Below are 21579 nucleotides of genomic sequence, written 5' to 3'. Positions count from 1 at the left end.
GATTTAGAATTGCAGTGTACGTTTAAACGCCTCCACTATTTCAGCGGTCATGTTTCATGTAGGCCTGGCTGTCCTTTGCTCTGGGTGTTGGATGGGGGGTGGATTACCTATGTTCATAGGAGACTCCCTCCTGTCCGCATAGGTAATGTCTACGCTGAAGTTTTACAGCTCTTCTGCTGTTGCATTTCAAGTACTGACGATCTCTTAATTTCACTGCATGCTATTCCTGCCCCGGAGAACTCTGATGGCACGCAACGAGGCCCTACTTAAACTCACCGAGTCAAATTCTGCCCTTCGTTGTACATGACAGTGACTTCAGCCGTACGACAATGGTATAGCCTAGATCAGAATTGGGGCCACTGCATGTTTCCAGCTCATTTCTGCTGTTGAAGTGTCTGGAATTTCCCATCTGTCCTTCCTTGAAATGCCCTTAGCCACCCAACTGGATATTTCGTACTTGTTTTCCAAGAGGGTTTGTTCTGCTTGGAGCAGTGTCTCTTTGCCTTTAACACATACTGCCCTTCTGAAAAGAGCAGCGTGCCTCTTGCGATAAGCGCAGAGGGAAAGGCTTTTTGTGGGTTGAGTTGGTGGGGTTTTTTTGCACTGACCTACTTTTTGCGTAGGCATTCTGTCCTCCGTAGGATTTGCTTTGGTGTCTTAGTGTCTGACTCCATAAGGCACCATTAAAAAAGCACTTTACTCCCACACGCAGTTTTGGATTGCTGCTGCCAGTCAGTGCCCACTTGCTTAATGTCTCGGAAAACTCAACCGCAAAATTACCGTGGTGGGTGGGTCTGTATCTGAAAGCATCATAAGCTGAATAGGAAACCTATCAAGGGTAAAACACTGCCAGGAAAAAGTTGGAACATCCATAGCTTTATTTATGGTTTTCAAGTATCTCTTCTCTTACAAATGCTAATAAGTTTACGCCTGGCGGTGGGCCTGGGAGGCAGATCTGTATTACAGTCCCTGGTTTTAAAGAGGGGTACAGAGAGATGGGCGTCAGTGGCAGAGCGAGAGAGAGAACCCAGGAGTCCGGACCTGCTGTCCGCTGCCTGGAAGTGGCAAGCCAAGCACAATCCAGTTCCTTGGCAAAGTGGATGTCAAATACTTGCATTCTGCTGTAAGTGCTTTTCATTCACTTTGCGGTAGGGTAAATAACTGCAAGGTAGCATCCATTCAGGCCCAAGATTTCTGCTTCAGCTCTGACCTGTGTCTTGTGCATTTCCAGCCTCACTGCTCCCACTTGCTCCCTTTCAGCTGGGGCGTGGAGGGAACCTTCCATCCCTTGGTACATCTGGTCTGTCAAATCACCACGGTGCAGGTGCTAAGGGGCTGAGCTCGGATTACCCTGCAGCGCTGACTTGATTGCACTTGACAAGTTTGCATTAAATTTAGAGACAGTGGCAGAGCGAAAGCCCTGTTTTAGCCACCTTAAGTGGGATTACAGTGGTGGTGTGTCAGGGCTGCTTTATTTTCTCTGGGGTAGCAGAGGCAGATGGGCCTTTGAGGATGTGCAGTCCCCTTTGCTTAAAAAGGACAAGTGTGTCGAGTTTGCTGTGGTGGTTTTTTTTTTTTTTCTTGTTTGCAAAGCTTTTAATATCTCTATATCTTACAGGGAGGCAATGCGGGCCAGTGGTTAGAGCAGAGGGCTGGGACTCAGGATGCTAGCGGTTCTATTACCTGCTCTGCGGATATTGACTACTGATTAGAGCAGGAGATGGGGAGGCAGGACTCCTGGGTCCCAGTCCCTGCTCTGGGAGGGGCGTGTGAGGTACAGGTTAAGCAGGGAATCACAGTGGATTTTCTGATTTATAGTCCTGAGCTGGCCCCTGACTCATTCTGTGTCCTTCAGCAATTTGCATCCCCTCCCTAGGGCCCTTTGTAAGATGAGGATAAAAGTGCCTACCCTAGAGAGGGGGTAGGCCCAGCTTGGTTAGAGCACTTTGCGAGCCCAGGTGACAATGCTATTCAACAGCCAGGTATTTATTATTAATAAACAGCCTTGTCCAAAAGAAATGCACAGCACTGTTAGGAAATCAGCACTTATCCCTCAGCCTCCTGCCAGACCATCTAACCAGGTCCTTTCCACTCTGCCTTAGGATCTGGGCTGAGCGGGAAGCCCCTGACAAAGAACGTGCTCTTTAGGCGGAGCCGGCAGCGGGTCAGGACTCTGAGATCAGAACACAAAAGTTAATGAACCTAGACCCCCTCCTCCGAAAGCCTGGGCCTGGATCTAAAGGAAATTCCCAGTCACAGTTAGTCAGATAGGGCCCACAGCTGGGAAGTTCTCATTCTAGCCATCAGAGGGCTGTAGTACACAGACACCCCAGCAGGGGGCAGTGAATGTCAGGTGAGATTTCCTTTCTAACATACCCAGGCACATTCAACCCCCTGGGTCTGCTTACTGTGAACTGCTAAAACACCTGGCAGGATATTTGACTTGTCCCACTGTTGTTAGCTTTGTATAATCAGTATCCTCCTTCCCAGCCCAGTGAGGACCTAGGGCTTTGTGTGTGCAGTGATCTGTCTTGTCAAATTCAGCCAGGCCAGTGAGCAGAGTAATGTGTTAAGGCCCAAACAGCCCTCCTGGATAAATATTGTTAAAGGAACTAATTATATTCTTCCCTTAAAAGGGAGGAATGTGGAGCACCAGCCCCCTATAACAAATATGTCCCCCTGCTGAATGGGATGGGAGAGCACTGGCTGGTCTGATGTGCTTAGGACAGACGGGGGTGAGTTAAGGAGGCAGCTGGAGGCCTGGCTAGGCCGACAGCAGACTCTTGGGAGCTAGCAGGAGAACAGACCAGGAGACTCGGAACTGAGAGACTCAAGTTCTAATCCTGAGCCCTGCCCCTGGCCTGCTGGAGCAACTGTGGGATTAGAACCACCTCAGTTCCCTAGTCATTTAATGTCTCAGAAATATCAGCACCTCCAGGGCACTTCCCAGATTATGAAACCAGACACGCCACTGATGGTTTAGTCTGACCTGCTGTGTACCATCGGTCGTAAGCCTTCCCAGCATGAATTCTGGTTTCAGATCCAATTGCTATGGTTGGATTAGAGCCCATCTTTTACAAAAAGATCCAATCTTGTTTTAAATGTTTCCGGTAACGGGGAGTCCACTGTGACCCGTGCTAGGTTCTTCCAGGCAGTAATCCCCCGACTGTTAAAAATGTAGCGCCTTGACTCCAGCTTCAGTTTCCAGCCACTGGCTCTTGCTAGACCTTTGTCTGCTAGATTGCAGACCCTCTGGTATCAAAATCTTGTTCCCTCTTTAGGTACTTACACCCTGGGATCAAATTACTCCTTCACCTTCTCTTTGATAAGTTAGCCTCCAGAAGCTCAACCTGTTTATCACTATCAGGCATGCGTTCCACTCCTTTAACGACGCTTGTGGCTCTTCTCTGGACCCTCCAATTTATCAACCTCTTTCCTGAATTGTGAGCACCGGAACTGGACACAGGATTCCCGCAGCGGTCACACCAGGGCCAAATGTAGAGGTAAATTAACCTCTCTGCTCCTATTCGAGATTTCCTTGTTCTGTGAGGGGATCCCAACCCTTACCATGCTGCTACATGCGATTGGGGAGGGGTCCCTGTATGCAGAAGAGGGTCATGGCCTGGACAAAGCTGAGAGGCACTGATTCAGATTGCAAGCTCTTTGGGGGCAGGGACTGTCTCTCACTCTGTCTATGCCACACCTGGAGCAATGGGGCCTTGCTCTGATGTTTTTAGGTGCTACCAATATTCAGATGCTATTAATTTCTGCAAAAGAATTGCAAATTTATGGACATCACTTGCGTCCGTTGGGAACAGATTTTGTTTCTCCCTCTCCCCCCACACACACCCAAAGGAGTTTCAGATTCCGAAATGTACAGAACAAATCATGTGTGTTTGCACCAAGAGAGGATCGTTTCGAAGAAGGAGAGTTAAAGACACACTGGGTTCTGGAGACCCTTGATAGAAATTTCACTGCTGGCAAATGAAACCAGTGTCTTGAATCTCTGGAACATAATCTGACAGGCATAATTTCTAGTCCCCTTGTAAAGAGGCCTAGTGATCGGAGGAGGGCAGTGGTGTGTTAGCTAAGAAGTGTATCCTCGACTCTAAACCAAACTGTTCACTGTCAACTGTTTGCTGTTGGAACCAGGTTTAAATATCTCCGGTGGGAAAGGAGCTTTGGAAGATCTCACGTCCTTGGGTTGGAAATTCTTCAAGCGACCAACCCTAAAGTGGATCCTTTGCCTTCCCTTTCCGGGTGATGTCCTGAGAGTTACCAGGCTCTTTGGACTGAATGACGGTAATGGGAGCTGCTCTGTGTCCTGTTCTGTCCAAATGGCTTGTTAAAAAAGACGGCAAAGTTGCTCAACACCAGTCTGTAGGGGGAAGGGTGATCTAGTGGTTAGACCCGAGACTGGGGAAGCCAGCCACTATTCCGAGCTTGGGGGGGGTGTCTAGTGGTTAGAGCCAGGACTTGGGAAGCCAGCCACTATTTCAAGCTCTGGGGGAGAGTGGGGTCTAGTGGTTAGCAAGAGCGAAGGCCCCTGGACTCCTGACTGTGGGGAAGGAGTGTTATCTAGTGGTTAGACCAGCACTGGTAGTCAGGACTCCTGGGCGCTATTCTTGGCTCCCCGTGTGACCTTCATCTCTGTAGGCCTCGGTTCTGCTGTCTGTAAAATGGAGATAAATAATCTCTCTTTTTTTTTCCTCGGTCCTGGCTCTTTTGCCTGTAGCTCTTCCGGTCAGGGCCTGCCTCTCGCTCTCTGTCGGTACAGCGCCTGTCATGACGGCCCCACTCTTGGTTGGAGATGCTAGGTGCTGCCATAATGCAGATGAGAAACACACTTGATGTTTGCAGCAGACTACACTGGTGGCTAAAAGTGAATGCAGGCAGGGCTTCAGGAAGCTAACGGGCTGGGAAACATTGGCCTATCCAAGAAGGACATGGCTTTCTCCCTAGGGACTCTTCACCTTTAATTTGGCTGCGATTTGTTTGTGTTCCTTCTCTCTGCCTTCCTCCCCCTCCCCTCCCACACTCTGCAAATGATTCTGAAGTGGCTGGAGGTGCACTGCGCCATTTGAGGTTAGGAAGTCAGTCTTTTAATTAGGGCTGCTCTGCCATGTGGCTACTGCTCAGGTCTGGCCTTTGACCCCAGGGCAGAATTTGAATTAACGTCTTAAAGGTTTGGAAATAGCTGCGCGTGGCGCGGCTTCTCACTGGGCTTGAAAAAGCACTTCTTGATTTCTTCCGCCCCTCTCCCCATCCTCATCCTCTCTCGGTCAAATAGGACAGGTCTAGGCTGTAAATATGCCTGGAGGAAGATGCTACTGACTGTGCAAAAAGAACTAATTTGCTTCTCTTGCTTGGCTTTAAATTCAGCCTGTGCTAGGTGAACGCAAAGAGTCACCGTGTGGCTACGTACAGAGGACGTGCGGCTCCTAAAGAACTGATTGGATGGAATCAGAATGACTTGGCTGTGTGTCATATCCCCTCTATGGAGAGCAGTTAATGGGGATTCTCCTTTAGCTCAAGAGGCAAGGGCCTGAGCTTTCTAAGTAGAAGCATTGGGGTTCCAGCCCTGTTCCCAGCAGCCAGGGCTGTGCTGATTTGTTTTGCTGGCACTATGAATCACATCCCACTGCTGGAATGCAGCCACTCCCGGGGTAGGTTGCAGCAGCTGCTGGCTAGGACAGGAAGTGAAGACCACTCTCCAGCTGAGGGCAGAGGAATTTCCAATGCCATGAGAGAGGGAGTCTGGAGCTAACACCTTTCCTGCAGCATGAGGGCGAGAGGGCCTGGCTTTCTGGTGCACCACTGGGGATCTGAGCACTGACTGCAAAGGGAGAGCACCCCCTGCTGACTCCTCCACCCCTCTCCCGGCAGCACAGCACTCCCCAGCGCCATGCTGGGGTCTGGGGTGGTTGGCACTGACTCCTAGGGAAGAGCACCCCTTATTGAATCCCCCCCAGCAAGCCCTGCAGCACCCGTGGATTTCCTTTGCACTTTCCTGTGTGTAGCTTGGCCAAGCTGTATATGCTACAATTTAGGGGTTGGGGGAGTTTCTCTTGAACTGGGCTGTTGGTGCAAGGGAGCCAGTTGTCCTGAGCTGCTCAGGCCCCTGTTCATTCCTGGCCGTACCTCTGCATGGGGACGTAATTGACAGGAGACCAAATAGAAGTGCCACTAGCAAAGCTGGGCCCAGTGCTCCAAGGAAGCAGGGGCTGTGTCCCTGCAAAATAATCCTCTTAGCCAAGCAAAGGCTGCCTTTGTTGGGTCGGGTGCAAAGCCAGAGCTGGGTGCTGGGCTGCAGACCTTGGCCCAAAGCCTGGCTCTGATGCCGGGCTGCCTTCTCTCCTGGTGTATCCATTCTCCTCTGCCTCAAACGCCCGCCCGCTTAGGCCTCTGGCCAGTGGCAGGCCTGTCTCCTGTGTCTCTGGGGACCGGCCGGCATCATGGGGCTGTCACATACCTGAGCACGGGCTCTGCCAAATGGGGCTTGTTTATATAACGGCTGTAAGAGACCCACTTCTGGAACCTTCTAACAACGGATCCAGCCGTCCGGAAGCGCGAGCAGACTCGTGTGTGAGAGAGCAGCCTCTGCGTGTTACCGTGGAGAGAGATCTTGAATGAACACACCGAGCAGCCAGTGTTAGATACTGAGGTGTCTGTGCTGGCCTGAGAGCAGCCTGCCCACCAGCAGGCATGCTCAGCTATGGCCACGCTGAAATCAGACCCTCTTGCTTCAGCCCCACTCGTCCCCCACTCCAGAGCAATGCTGGCCGTGTGGATAAGGCACTGGCCTGGGCCTCAGGAGATTTTCATTTGATTTCTGCCTGATCCTGGTTGGGGTCAGGGCAGCGCCCAGCCTGACAGGTCCCTGATCCTGGTTGGGGTTTGGGCGGTGCGCGGCGCGACGGGGCCCTGATCTCGGTCGGGGTCTGGGCGGCGCCCGGCGCGACGAGGCCCTGATCTCAGTTGGGGTCTGGGTGGCGCCCGGCGCGACGGGGCCCTGATCTCAGTCGGGGTCTGGGTGGCGCCCCCAATGTGACGGGGCCCTGATCTCGGTCGGGGTCTGGGTGGTGACCCCGGTGTGACGGGGCCCTGATCTCTTTCGGGATATGGGCGGCGCCCCCGGCGCGATGGGGCCGTGATCTCGGTCGCGGTCTGGGCGGTGCCCCCGGCGCGATGGGGCCCTGATCTCTTTCGGGGTATGGGCGGCGCCCATACCACTCAGCCCTTGATCTTAGTTGGGGCCCCTAGTTGCTGCTGTGTTAATGATACACTGGGTAGCAGCCCAGCTGGCTCGCCCTGCCCTGGCAAATCCTTCCTTCTCTTGAAGCAGGTGGGACTAAAGGAGCCGAATGTTTGTGCTGTAGCAAAGTGGAGGCGCCCAAGGGGACCAGTAAGGACTAATGCCCGGAATGACTGTGGAAGCGGCATAGGGATCCTGCCTCTTGGACCGCCACACTGCTGGGGCACTCTGTCATCGGCGCTGCAAGGCTGCCTGGGAAGGGAGGGCTTATGGAAAAGCTGCCAGGCTGCAGGTCCCTCTGGCTCAGTCCCTACGAGCGTCCAGCCAACACCTCCCATCTTCGGGACCTGATCACCTCGTGACCCACAATTCCTTAGTGCCCCCACAGCAGGGGACTGATTCTGAGGTGACCCTGAGTTCGAGTGGAACCAGAGCCAATTCGCGTGGGACTTGCTGCAGATATTACGAAACAGCATCGAGCCGAGCCGCACCTGCGGTCGTTCGCAGTGTCAGGCAGGCACGCCCCAGCCTTTGCATTTGCACCAGGAGATCTCGGCAAATCTGGCCTCTTTTGTCTTTCTAAGCTCCTGCAGTGGTGAGTCCCCCAGGGGAGCGTTTCCCCAAAGGATGGTGGGGCAGGGAGGGGGATCTAAAGGTGATGTGGAGTATTAGGATGGCGGCTGGCTTGGATGCCTGGGTCTACTGGGAGAGGTCTAGGGGGGCAGGACACGGGTGTGTGTAACTCTGGTGCATATGGGCTTCCATCACACTGAAAGGATTAGGGCTCACCAGCTCCAAATCCCTGCGTCTAAGAAACAAACTAATCATCAAGATTTCAACACTCTCCACCCAGCTGCTCCCCCGAGGCCTGGCAACAGCCTCCGCCTGGGGTGGGCGGTGGGTGAAGGGAGTTGGAGGCAGGCGGAGATGCCCGTGGTAATATTTTTCGAACAGAGAGATGGTGGTGGAGCAGAATTTGGACTTTGGCACCTTTTTCCGCTCCGTCACCCTCGCTGCCCGTGGCAGAGAGCAGGCCGGACACATCCGCTCTGTGTACGTGAGGGCTGCTCTGTCTAGCCATCGCTTGGTCTCAATGCAGTGAGGGCCTGAGCTTGCCATGGCCGGTGACCCATAATGCAGGTGTCTTCCCATCCCTGCCGGGAATGACCAGGAGGGACCCGCTGCCTTTGGGAAAGTGTAGCACATTACCCAGGGCATTAGCAGCCGCTTGGCATTCCTCGGGGGATTTGCCAGCCTTGCTCACAAGGCCTGCTTTGTGTGCTGCACTCATGTTGAAGCACTCTCCTGGCTGACACGTGGGCCCTGGGGCCCCTGTGTGAGGGCAGCCCCCTGGCACCCAGCAGCAGGATCATGCCACTAAAAACCAGACTCGGATCCAAGCTGGGAAGGTCAGAGTCCAGACACCCCCAGGCCTCGGGGGGAGTGGGGGGACAGGATGAGGATTAAATATGGAGCGGGGTGCCAGCTCAAACCAAGGCCCCCAGAACCAGGATCATATCCTTGGCCCCACGGGGTTGTTCCCACTTCCCTAACAGCGCCCTCTGTCTAGGAACATAGGAACTACCAGAGTGGACCAGACCCATGGGCCCATCCTGTCTCCCGCAGTGCCCAGATGCAGGAAGCCCTGCGCTCGGCCGTGAGGAGAGAAACTGCCCCTAGGGACGGTTGCCTCTTGACCCTGATGGCACAAAGAGGTTTATGGGCCCCGCACTGGCTTGTTCAGGCAGAGCTGGAGTCGTCTGAGCCAGCAAACCAAGTACCCAGCGGGGTGCACGAACCCCCATGCTCCAGGGCGTCAACCTAGCTTGACCCATCGTGGGTCAGGAAGATTCAAGCAGCTGATGGGATCCTGTTTCGATCCAGCCTTGCAATTGTGAAGCTGCAGAGTAAGCGAGGGTGTGACGCGAGGGAAGCGCGTGCTCACTCCTCCACAGCGCTTGGGTGTGGGTGCTGCTCAGCCCCCCTTGCGGTCTGATTTGGGGTGGGTGTTTGGGAGATGGGGCACCAGACTGATGGGTCAAACTGCTCCATCTCCCCTATGTCCCGGGGGCTCCGTTCTCCGAGAACCTGGTGAGCCCGTGGCATCTCTGCTGCTGACTCCAGGGGACTGCGTGGGGCCCCCGCTGAGGTTTTCCCCTTGTGAGAGGCCCACCCCCTTTATCGTCCCTGTCCTGCCTAGCCCTCAGACCCCACAGTCGCCCTCCAGCCTCGGGAGCGGCGAGGGGGCTCCTCAGCATGGGCAGACAGGTAGCATCCTTCCCCAGCACACGCAGGCCTGGCCTCAGATGCAGACAGCTGTCCCAGAGAGGATTAGCCTCCCTCATGCTGGATCCCCTGCTGGAGTGGAAATTTTGTTTCCTTTGCTCATGTCTTTTCCAAATCTCCCTATAAATTGTACCCCCCCATGCCCCAGTCATGCCCAGTGTGCGGGGGAGCATGGCACAGCGGCATCACCAAATCCCTGTGGGCCAGGTGAACCCCTTTCTCCAGTGCTGGCTTGTGGATAAAGCCCAGGACCTGTTCTATTCCCAGCCCCCTTCCCCTTCCTCTGCCTCAGTTTCCCCTCACACCCTTTGTCTGTTTAGCCTGCGTTTGTGCGACGCCTGGCAGGACGGGGCCTTGCTCTGGGGCACAGGCCTGCGATGGGGTTCCTACCCTGCACCGGTGGTGAAAGGGTGAATGTGGGCCAGTTACAACACCGGGCTGCACCTGGAGGCTGATCAGAGCTGAGGCCCAGCTGGCTGCTGCCAGAGAGACAGGCAGTCTGGAGCAGAAGGGAAAAATTCTGCAGTCTCTGCTCTTGGCAGTAAAGTGGGGAGCCTGGCGGGGGGTGGAGAGAAGGCTCCAGGGGGATGAGGAAGATACAGGACTGAAGCAAGCCCCTGTGGGACCCAGGGCCGCAGGCTGGAGAGGGGGAGCAATGGGGAACATACCTGGGGAAAGGCCAGTGATAGGAAGCGGTCTGATGGATTGGCCTTTGCCTCTCACGTGAGGGTCCCTGGGCTGGAGATGGGCGTGAAGCCCCCCATGCGAGGGGATACAGATGATTTAAAGCCCAGATGAGAAGGGCGTGAGGCCCACGGGGCTGGGCGTTTGGGGCCGAGGACCAGACGTAAGGGCACTGGATTGGCTGTGGGACTTGCTGTTACCCCTGGAAGGAGTGGAACGAAAACGTGATCCAGCCAAGGCATAAAGGACCCCCTGGTACCGAGCGACCATCTGCTGGGGGCATGAGGGAGGACAGAACTGCTCTGCCATGGCCCACCACGCCTTCGGTGAGTCCTTTCCATGGGCTGCCTGCAGCCTGCCACAGTATAAGCAGTGCTCCATAGTTTCTCACAGGGGTTGCAAAACTGGTCAGTCAGTGATAATGCAGCCTCCAACCTGGCTCCTTTCAGCTCTCCGTGCCTCAGTTTCCCCAAGTGGGGAACTACTCTGGAAGTAACCTGTGCTTTGAGATCCTCTACTGGAAAGTGTGGTGCCAGGTTTAAACTGGTGTTAATGGTGGCTTTCTCTTGTGGTCTTTAAATCCTGATTTGAGGGTTTCAGTAACTCAGCCAGAGGTGAGGCTCTGTTACAGGAGTGGGGGGTGGATTGGCCATTATTTGGGGGGAGGGTAGGTAGATCAAGATTGGGTGTCTTTCTAAAGGAAACACGTGACTGGATGATCACGATGGGTCCTTTTGGCCTGAGAGTCCCTCCGCTAGCTTCCACGTCCTGTTGTTAGTCACAGAGGGCAGAGCAGAGAATGGAACCCAGGAGTCCAGGCTCCCAACCCCCTGGCTCTAACCACCAAACCGCACTCCCCTCCCAGAGCGGGGGACAGAAGCCAGGAGTCCTGCCTCCCAGCTCCTGGGCTAGACACCTGTCTGCTCCCGTGCCCTGCACCCGAATGAACTCCGTCTCAGCCAAACAAGTGCAGAGAACACACCCCACCGCTGGAGCGAAGAGGCTGGTTAGAGAAGGCCTCTGCCCAGATACCGAGCTAGAGTCCAGGCTCCTGGCTGGCTTTGTGCTTTGTGCTGGGCCTTGCACACTGGGAGCCTGGTCCTGAGTGGGGGGGCTCCATCCGCTCCCCAGATCTGGCTCCAGCCCTGGCTCAGGTGCAAGACACTTTCCATTTCTCTGCAGGAAAACAATTCCTTTAGCTTCCCTCCCTCTCCCCACCTTGTTCCTGTCTCCCAGCTTCCACCCCGGCTCCCTGTAATCACGATCCTGGCTCTGACAGCACCGGGGAAGCAAGGCCTGCAATGCTGGCTTGCTGCCTATAAGGGGCACCACTTAATTCGACAGCCTCTTCAGGCCATAGGGCAAATTAGGGGGCTGCCCCACCCTACCGCTTCCTGCTGGTTCTCTCCGTCTGTCCACTGGAGGGCGGTAGACACAGCACTACCCCCTCATATCTGATGTGGTTGTGGGGTGTTGTCGAGTGCCACAAAACCGGCCTTTGCCTTGGAAGGGATCTAGCAGGGGTCACAGCCCAGGGTGTGAAACGCACACTGGTTTTGCACGCCTGTGCACAAGTGTCTGCATTGGTGCAAGCATTGGCAGGACTTGCGTGTCCAGAATCATGCATGTCAGTCTGGTCACGCAAACACAAGCATCTGCACAACGTTTCACACACCCACTAGATCACTTATTTGCACACACATGAAATTGCACGTGTAGACACAAGCACATGCAGAATTGTGCCCTCACAGCTGGCCCAGCACCAGCAGTCCTTGGTTGCGCCCAGAGCTACGCGTGTCTCAAAAACCGAAATAGTCCTGAGAATGTACTAAGGGTGTTTAAAGCAGGGGAGACTTTTGCTGGCTGCGGCTTTGGGGAGCTTTGTCCCTTTCACATAGGGTACTGGCGTTCTGAAATATCAGTCTTATTGTCGATCCGAGCTGGAATTTTCCCATAAAAGTTTTGTTTTCGGTTTGAAGCAGAAGGGTTCATGAGAAAAAGCTGGTTGCGAGGACTCTCTCGGTCCGATTTTTTTTGAGGGGGAAATAGAACCGCTTTGGAATGATCAAAACAGGCCAGGTTGACACTTCTGGAACAAAATATCAATCGAAAAGACTTTTCTTTAGGAAACTGGAGTTCTTTTATAGTAAACAGTTTTTAAAAAAAATTAAAGGTTGCAATTGAAATGAAATGTCTCTGTTGAATTTTTCCCCCCTGTATTATTGGTTTGTGAAAAATGTTGAGAGGTTTTTGTTTTTCTGTGTGGGACAAAATCCCCCAAACTTGCAAGACAGGAACACGCCGTGACATATCGCAGTGGTCTGGCTTGGTGAGTTTGATGTTGCTCTCTAGCACTGCGTAGAGGAGTTACTCCAGATTCCAGCAGCAAACACAGAAAAGCTTAGTGTATTTGGACACCAGAGCTGGGTTCTCCTCCCAGCACCCCAGGGTCTCAGTTCTTCCGGGGGGGAGAACGTTGCAAATTTCCAGAGTCACAGGTCGAAGCCTCCCAAAAATCTCAAGATTGGTGTCAAAATTGTGAGACTTTTTGAATGGCGCCTTTTGGTTTGTTCTTTGCGATTCTGGTTCCCTGCTTTTTCTCTGCAGTCGCAGAGGCGAGACACATTTTTATTTATTTTATTTGTTAACAGATTCCCAGATGGTCGCATGATTCCAGGAACTGGGGCTTGGAGAAAAACAAGCCTCTCTCACCTCTCTCACCCACCCCAGCTTTCCTGGGATGGTGCCTCAGGTACGTTTGTGCTCCCGTCTTGAGCTCAGGAACACCCTGACTCCCACCATGGCAGTTCAGAGAGCAGGGAAGTGGGTGTATGACTGACTAGGGGGGGCTCGGGGCGGCAGGCACTGGGGATGTTACTGTGACCCACTGCCATAGCTTCGCTACCCTGCCCACAGCCTATTGCGTGAAAGCTGGGGACAAACAATGGATGGTGCAAACATCTTCCAGAGATGAGGCAAATCCTGAATCTCTGTAGGAAACGTCGCACAGCCTGCCTCTTTGAGACCACCTTTCCACCATCAGCGGTGCTCACGATCCCAACACCGTGCCCCTCCCACACTCCCCCTACCCCCCAAAAACCCCTACCCCAAGCTGAGTTCTGACCCCTAAAGGCAGAAGAGCCAGAGCCTCCATGCAATCCACTAGGGACTTTGCAATTGCTCTTGATTGTCCACGGAAGGCGCCCAGATCCTACGGTGATGGGCAGCCATATAAAGATGGGGAATGATCCAGTGGATCACCGTGGCAACTGAGCCAAGGATGCATGAGCATCTGGAGGGGAAACTGAGGCCCAGAGAGAACTATAGTGACTGGCACAGGGAAATGAGCGGAGATCTCCAGCATCCTACACCAGTGCTTCGGCCTCTCGTCAATTGTTCTGCTGGGGCCCAGGGAGAGGTCTCTTGAAGAGGGAAAAATGTGTTGCTCTTAAAGTGTCAATTTCATCTGCTGTCGGGGTGGTGGAGGGAGGCTTCCATAAACCCCACCCCTGGCCAGGCTCTAAACACCAACCTTGTCCCTCCTGTCTCCATCCCACACTTCCAGCCACGACATGACCCAAGCAAGTCCTAACCGTCCCCGGCTGTATGGCGAGCACAGGGTGGATCCACCGCTTGTAGGAACACACCAGCAGCTCGGTTTGTAAAAAAAAAAAAAAAAAAAAAAAAAAAAAAAGCATGGGGGGGAATAAAATGGAGCCCAGGAGTCAGACTGGGATATTGCCTAGGAGCAGCTGCCGGGGAAGCGGGTCGGTGATGGGGTGTTGGCATGCCATCGCTGCTCACGGTTGGTAGCTCGGTTTACCAAGGCAGATTTGGGGGGGGGGCACAGGGGCCGACTCCCAGGATCGGGGCAAGAGTTTGGGGTGGCCATGAGCCCCAGATGTGAGGAGAGTTTGCTAAGAACAGGGTCTCCCAAATTGTTGTCAAAGCAGCGCCAGAGCCGTCTGCAGAGGCAAATACAGATTGGCAATAAGGTGCGATTGTGTTTTTTCTTGACCGTGGAGTGGGCATAACCGTCGGAAGCCAGGACTGAGGGAGCGGGTGGATTGGTCATCGTTTGTGTGGGGGCTGTAGATCAAGACTGGATGTCTTTCTGAAGGACACACAATGATCCCTTCTGGATTTAAACCTTCTGAATGGCTGCAAGGTGCAGCGCTTAGCCAGCCCTGCCTTGGCGAGGAGGGCCGGGCTGGAGGATAACAGTTTTAGCCAAATGGTTTTTCCGTGAAAAACGCCGAAAGGTTTGGGCAAAAACATGTCAATTTTGAAATTTCATTTTGAAAACTCCTCCTCCTCTTCTTCCCGAAACAAAGCGATTGGGTCGGGCCAGAACCTCCGGCGCAGGCCGGTTTGAGGCAGAGATTCGCTGGTTTTGTATTTTAAAAAATAAAAGGTCAAAATCAGAACAAAAGATTTTGGTTCAACCTGAATGGGTTTGGGTTTTTTTCCCCCACCTGCAGAATTTTGTTTCATGGGACATTTCTAATTGGTGTTCGTTTGTTCATTGCTTGTTTTTCCTTCCATTTCAGAATAGGAAAAGGTTTGCAATGGCAGAATTTGACACGCAACAGACTCTGCGTTCTTGCTCGCGAATCTGATGGCCGAGCTGAGCCCCTTGTCCCAGGAGGCAGGGAATTGGACCGAAATGCCCCAACCAGTCTCTCTGCCGTGGGTTAACATCGGCCGGCTGTGCATGGGCCTGGCAGGGGGAAGGGGCCTTAGTGAGGGATGCTGCGGGGAGCAGGTGAAATTGGCACAGCCCCATGCCCCAGAGTCGCTCAGGGCGCGTGGAGAAGGGGAAGGAACTGATTCCTGGGACTTTAACCCCCGGCTGGGGGCCATCCTCCCAGTGCCGGGGGAGGGCGCTGCAGAATTGGGCCCTGGGACCATACATGGTTAGGGGCTGCTAGGCTCTCTTTGCATCACCCTGGGGGTGGGGCTGGGCCAGGGCTGCATCCCTGACCCCGCCCTGAGCCCCCGGGGCGATGGAGGGTGATTCCAACCCGCTCAGGAGAGGATGGCAGGGAAAACCTGCCACCCCACACCCCGCCCTGTTGCTGCAGGGGTTGGCAGGCATGCAGCATGGCCAGGAGATGAGTGGAAGCAGCAATAAAATTAATAGTGGGTTTTACTGGAGTCTTGCTGGGAGACAAAGGAACAAACCCCCCCCCCCGTCCCATAAAGCGGCAGCCCAGCCCAGCTGTAAAAGCAGCAGTTCCAGGAAGGGAGCTGGCCCAGGTGCCCCACCCTGCGCCCCAGGGGCATAGAATAGAGCTGATGCATTAGCCGCTAGGCAACGCTGTCTGTAACCGAGGGCGTTAGTTTAGGGATGAAGGGCTGGCCAGATGGATAAGAAAGGCCCTGAACTGGGGCTCAGGAAATCTACGCTCAAGTCCTGGCTCCCTAAATGAGTCACGTCATCGTGCTGTGCCTCAGTTTCCCCCATTGCGTGTGAGCTGAAAGGCCCCATTCAAACAGGTATTTTTTGGGGGGCGGGGGCAGTTTCCTTTGCTTAATAACTAAAAAGACTTTAAAAGCCAAGTTCACTGTAGATTTTTAGCTCTGTCCAACGTGGTGGTGTTACCGACCGTGAGCAGGGTTCCTGTCATGCCAGGCGCCACACAGACAGTGGAAGGAGACCAGGAGGGCGAGGGGCAGAACCCAGCTCCATTCTGCAGGGAGCTCTGTCCTGGGCCACGTGAGCTTTCTACAGTTGTCACCCTCAGGGCCTGGTTTTAGGTCAAGCCGGAGAGACGTGTGCTTTAAGATCCAGAGGGCCTATGCTTCATCTTCCCTGCCCACCCCCAAAGAGGGTCAGGGATGCAGGGAGACCCACTCGGCTCCCCTCCTGTGCCAGGAACAACCCAGAAATCCTGATGCCCTGCTGTAACTGCTAGGCCCCACTCCCTTACCTGAGTCGTGGAGAGAACCCAGGAGTCCTGGCTCCCAGCCCCCCCTGCTCTAGCCCCTAGACCTCACTCCTTTTCCAGAGTCGTGGAGAGAACCCAGGAGTCCTGGCTCCCAGCCCCCCCTGCGCTAACCACTAGCCCCCACCCCCCTCCCAGAGCTGTGTAGAGAATCCTGGCTCCCAGGGATGCTCAGGTCCTGCGGGAAGCCACCAGCCTGGTGATAGCCGCTGGGCCAGTGGCACAGCTGGCCCCCAGGCCTTTGTCCCCTGTCCCCCTGCCTAATTAGGGAAGCCATCAGCAGGCCCATTGTGTGGGGATGAGGGTCATTGATAAGGAAACTCTGCCCATTGTCTGCTAATAAACCACTCTAATGAAATCAGCACCCTCTCCCTGCCAGGGCTAATTGCCCCCCTCCCCAGCCACTGGCTGCTTCCCTGCCTGCCCCACACCGCCCGCCCCCCAGGGGTTATTGTGTTGCAGAATCTAACCTCATCTCCCTTCTGTGTCTGTTGATGATACGGTGCTGCTAGGCCAAGGATCTTTCCTCCTGTGCTTTGCAGAGTGTGTGGGCATCGCCCACCTGAGATGCAGCCACCTCTGGGATGGGGCTGTTTCAATGTGTTCTAACTGCGACGTTGCCAGTAAATCTCTTTCCTGTTCCGTGCCTTGGTTTCCCCATCTATAGGGTACTGACCTGCCTTTGTGAAGCGCTTTGAGATCTAGGGCTAGGGAGGGTCTAGGTTTGGCTGTATGGAGTCCACCCTTGACTCAGAAGACCCCCCACCTCCTGGAGGCTGTGTTGCCCCACGAGCAGAGGGGACACACGCACCAGCGCGTGTTTGCATGAGGCCCAGCGTCATGTGAGGTGCCCGCCCCCACTCCCCGTGCCCTCCCGCTGGACATAACCTGGAGATTTACTGACCCCCCCCCAGCCAGGAAAGCTGGAGTATATTATTGTTAAATCACCTCCTTTGTTCTCTGTCCCTGCTGGCCACATGACGGGCACATGGCCTGGCGGGGCGAAGCTTTTCCAGGATTAGTACATTCCCGGAGCCGGGGTGCCCCCTGCCCTGCCGGCAGCGACGCCCCACGGGGCTGGGGGGACAAGCCTTTGCTTGGCTTTCCTGCTGTGCCTTGGGCCTGGCATCACAGACAGTCCCTCTCCCATGGGCATCCGCGGGCGGCAGCCCAGGCCTGCCATGGCGCTGAGCTCCCCCCTCGACCCTCCCAGGCCTGGAGCACAATCCAGCTCCTGCCAGTTCCTGGCGGGGGGGCCTTGTGTGCCCTGTGAAGGGGGGGCGGGGAGGGGAGGTGTTAATTGGCTGTGGGGGGCGGGGGAAGTGTGGAATTAGCCTCCTGGGTGTTGATTCGAGTTAATTAGCAGGGTGGAGCCGGGTGACAATAGCAGCTTGTTTGGAGAGGCCACCCTGGAGCAGGGAGCCCATTAAGGGGGTGGGAGGTGTCCCCCTCCCTCCCCCGGGCGTGATTGGAGTTTGCTGATGACTGGCCAGGTGCGGGGAGGCTTTGCTTAGTCCAGATTCAAAGCTCAGAGCTAGGGGTTGACCTTCAGTTACTGTTTATTAGGTGGTTTATGGTAGTGCCTACATGCCTCAGTCAGGGGCTGGGGCCCCATGGTGCTAGGCACTGTACATTTTTTTATGCTGTTAGATGCATTACGGTAGTACCTAGGGGCAACAGGCAGGGACCAGGGCCCCATTATGGTAGAGGCTGTGCATTATTAGGAGTATTATGGTAGTGCCTACAAGCCCCAGTCAGGGACCCCGTGGCGCTAGGTGCTATGCATTATTAGGTGTATTACGGTAGCGCCTACAAGTCCCAGTCAGGGACCCCATGGCGCTAGGTCCTGTACATTATTAGGTGTATTGTGGTAGTGCCTATGTGCCCCAATCCTGGGCTGGGGCCCCTCAGCACTTGGCGTCTATGATGCTGGTGCTTACACACCCCAGTCAGGGACTTTGGTGCTAGGTACTGTACATTATTAGATGTATTACAGTAGTGCCTACGCACCCCTGTCCTGGGCTGCGGCGCTAGGCACTGTACATTATTAGGTGTATTTTTGACAGCCCCTTGTACCGGTGTCACCATAACCCCGTCCATTGCCTGCTCGTTTGTCTCACCGTGCTGAACTAATTCAGCCCACCATGCCGGACGGCTCAAAGAGGCTGCGAGGAAGGGGCTGCAGCGCTAACCTGGTGACTCGGGAGACCTGGTTATGATTCCCTGCTGTGCCACTGACTGCTTGTTGGATCATGGGCAAGTCAGATCATTAAGGGGCACAGGGAGGTGGGTTGGGGGTCCTGGGCATGATTGGAGTTTGCTGATGACCAGCCAGGTGGGGGGAGGTGCCTCAGTTTCCCCATCTATACAGGGGGATCACAGCCCTGCCTGTCCCTGAGGATAAATACTTTTACGGATTGAGAGGCGCTTGGACACTGCAGTGATAGGGTCACAGAGAGCTGCCAGTGCTAAACCTCCCCATCAAAGGTGCTTTTCTTAAAGCCTCAACACCTGGAGTCATGTGAATCTTAAGTTCCAGTTAAAAAAATAGATTGCTAGGCTCGTGGTCACAGAGAGAATCTTAAAGGCTCCAGACCCAGGCAGCAATAAAAATAACCCTAAAATGTATTTGTAGAGCGAAATCTCATGATTTGGAGTCAAATCTCATGATTGTTATGCTAAATCTCAGAGGTTTTACAACAATCTTGTGATTTTTGTGAGGGGCCAAATCTCGTAATTTTAGCAGGACCCGACTCCTGCTTCGCTAGTGTTGCTAACACACTCTGGTTCCAAACCTGGGCGTAGCTCCCAGCCTGCTCTGCGTAAGATGAGATATTTCCCAAGGACACTTAGTAGGGAAAACGCAACCGAACACAGGCTAGTTCCAGGCGGTATCTTTAAGACCTGAACTAGGGCCCTGCCCTGTGCCAGGCGGTGCTTTAAACATCCTGCTTCGGTCAGTTTCTCCTGTTCTTCTTTTCAATTTCCTCTAAGCCAGTTGGACAAATTAAATTGTAAGTGTCTAATTGCAGAGGGTCGCTCCGTGCGTTGTGCCTTTGCGGGGAGGGATTGGCAGGGGGATTAAGGACGCTGGCAATCCATTTTCATCAGCATTTAATACTTTTGGACCTGCTGTTTTAGGGACTGGCTTGCCAGTCACCACTGCCACTCTGCGCAGTAATTGCAATTTCTGTATAGGGTCAAAACTACCATAATGTCAGGCTGAAGTGTCCCCCACTTCCACCCTGGATTTATTCTGTGCCGGAGCCGGGTTTCTTTGCTATAGGGTCTGCGGTCTCCGAGGGTACGTTGGGGGGAGAAAAGAGGCAGATCTCTAGGGCTAACTGTCAGGGGCAAAGGTGAGATATGGGGACTAGGGTGACCAGATGTCCCGATTTTATAGGCACAGTCCTGATTTTTGGGTTTTTTCATATATAGATTCCTATTACCCCCCACCCCGTCCCAATTTTTCACACTTCCTGTCTGGTCACCCTAATGGGGACAAATCTCGTAGCTGGGGTTAGAATTTAAGAAGCCCAGTGGGATTATTGGAACCACGCTAGGGTGGGGCCTGGCTGCTGCGGCTAACCAAGCCTCTGCTCCTGCCAAAAGTTTCCACCAGGTCTTTGATGGCCACAAGCGGCCCTAGTCTGGCCTCCTCTCCTTCAGCACGGTGCCCCCTGGCACTGCGACATGGGCAGCAGGGACCCTGCACGGACAGCCCTCCTAGCCGTTCCCTCTGACCCACCCCTGCAGCACAGTGCCCCCCAGTGCCATGCTGGGGCATTGGGGCCAGCACTGACTGAGGGTGGAGAGCGCCCCCTACAGAGACCCCGTCCCGCCCCTAGCACTGTACGGGGGTAGCACCTATCCTTAGGGTGAATTCCTCTCCTCTGACGCCCCCTATCCCTGCTTTCACTCGGGGCGACGCCAGATTTGGGCTGGAGGCCCAGGGGCGAGAGACGATGCGTCCGCAAAGCCATTTCCAAGGGGCCTCTTCCCATCCAATGGAGCACAGCCCAGCCCGGCTGCGTCCACCCGGCATGCAGCGTATATAACCCGACCGCTGCTCGGCCCTGTGGTACGGCACGTAATCTCCTCCCTGCTTCTATTCCAAGACAGGGGATTTTCAATTAAGAATACTTACAGCCTTCCTCTCCTCTCGCTGCTATTTCCCTAATGAGCAGTGGCTGGTGACAAATTAATAGCCCTGACAGTGTGACCCTAATCCTCCTGTGTATTATAATTAAGAGAGGGAAGGCCTTGCTTCGTTCCAGCCCGCTGTGTGTAATTAATCAACACGTGGCTGGGGCAAGGCTGGGGATTAATGAAACCCTTTAGTTTAACTTTTCTCTCTCTGGACTCATTAACGCAGCCCCCCCCACCCCTGACCCGGGGGGAATTATTAAATACAGCCCCGGGCCCAGCCGCACTTCCCCAACCCGGCTGCCTTTCTGCTAGGTGGCAAATCCCATTGCTTTGTTTTGTCTTGGCCGGGAATTAATGATAATTAAAAGTGCATTGTTGTCCCGGCTTCCCGGATTGATGACAATGGAATATTCCTTTCCCCAGGCCTCATTTTAAGTGCATTAGCTAAAGGGGATAGGCAAGCCAGAGTCCAATTAAACAATGGGCTTGGAGCTGGAAGGGAGCAAGGAGTTAAAGAGGAGGTGGGTGGTGAGGGCAGGACTCCTGGGTTCTGACTCCAGGAGGGGAGAGGGGGCTAGTGGGTTAGGACAAAGAGGGCTGGGAGCCAGGACTCCTGGGTTCTATCCCAGCTCTGGGAGGGGAGTGGGGTCTAGCAGTTAGAGCTGGGAGCCAGGACTCTTGGGTTCCTGCTGCGGGCAGGGACCAGGCTTCACCGCTTGTAGAAAGGCTTCGGTGGGGTGGTATTTGGGGGGTAGGGGGACATCATCCCCTCTCTGCCCCACACTCCAGATCTGAGCCTTCTAATTACTGATTGCAAACAGAGTATTGAGTGGGGCCATGAACCCCCACAACCAAAAGCCCCCAAATTGTCACCCCACCCCCTGCCCGGGGAACTGAAGCCCCCTGCTGAATCTCAAGCGAGAATCCAGCCTAGGTGTTGGCTCGCACAGAGCTCCCGCTTGCCTGGGGGTCCTGGGGTGGGACCTGGCCTGTGCTGGGTGGGCCCTCCTTCCCAGGCAAGAAAGCAACCCCAGACCCTGCCATCCCCGAGGCACATCCAGGTGGCTGATCCTTGCAGGGCATCATCCCTAGAGCTGGACACACCCCAGCCCCATTGACTCCAACAGAGCATAGCACATGAGTCTGTTCTGTCCTGAATCGGGGCCCTCCCAAGTAGGATCCTGGCTGGGGGGACAAACTCTCAAGGTCCCCCTGCCACCTCGGGACAAGGACAGCATCTGAAGCACAGGTACTGGC

The sequence above is a fragment of the Gopherus evgoodei genome, unplaced genomic scaffold (genome assembly GCF_007399415.2).
Source record: "Gopherus evgoodei ecotype Sinaloan lineage unplaced genomic scaffold, rGopEvg1_v1.p scaffold_34_arrow_ctg1, whole genome shotgun sequence".
NCBI classification, from domain to species: Eukaryota; Metazoa; Chordata; order Testudines; family Testudinidae; genus Gopherus; species Gopherus evgoodei.
The sequence above is the reverse complement of the archived record's forward strand: the minus strand, read 5'-3'. Positions refer to the sequence as shown.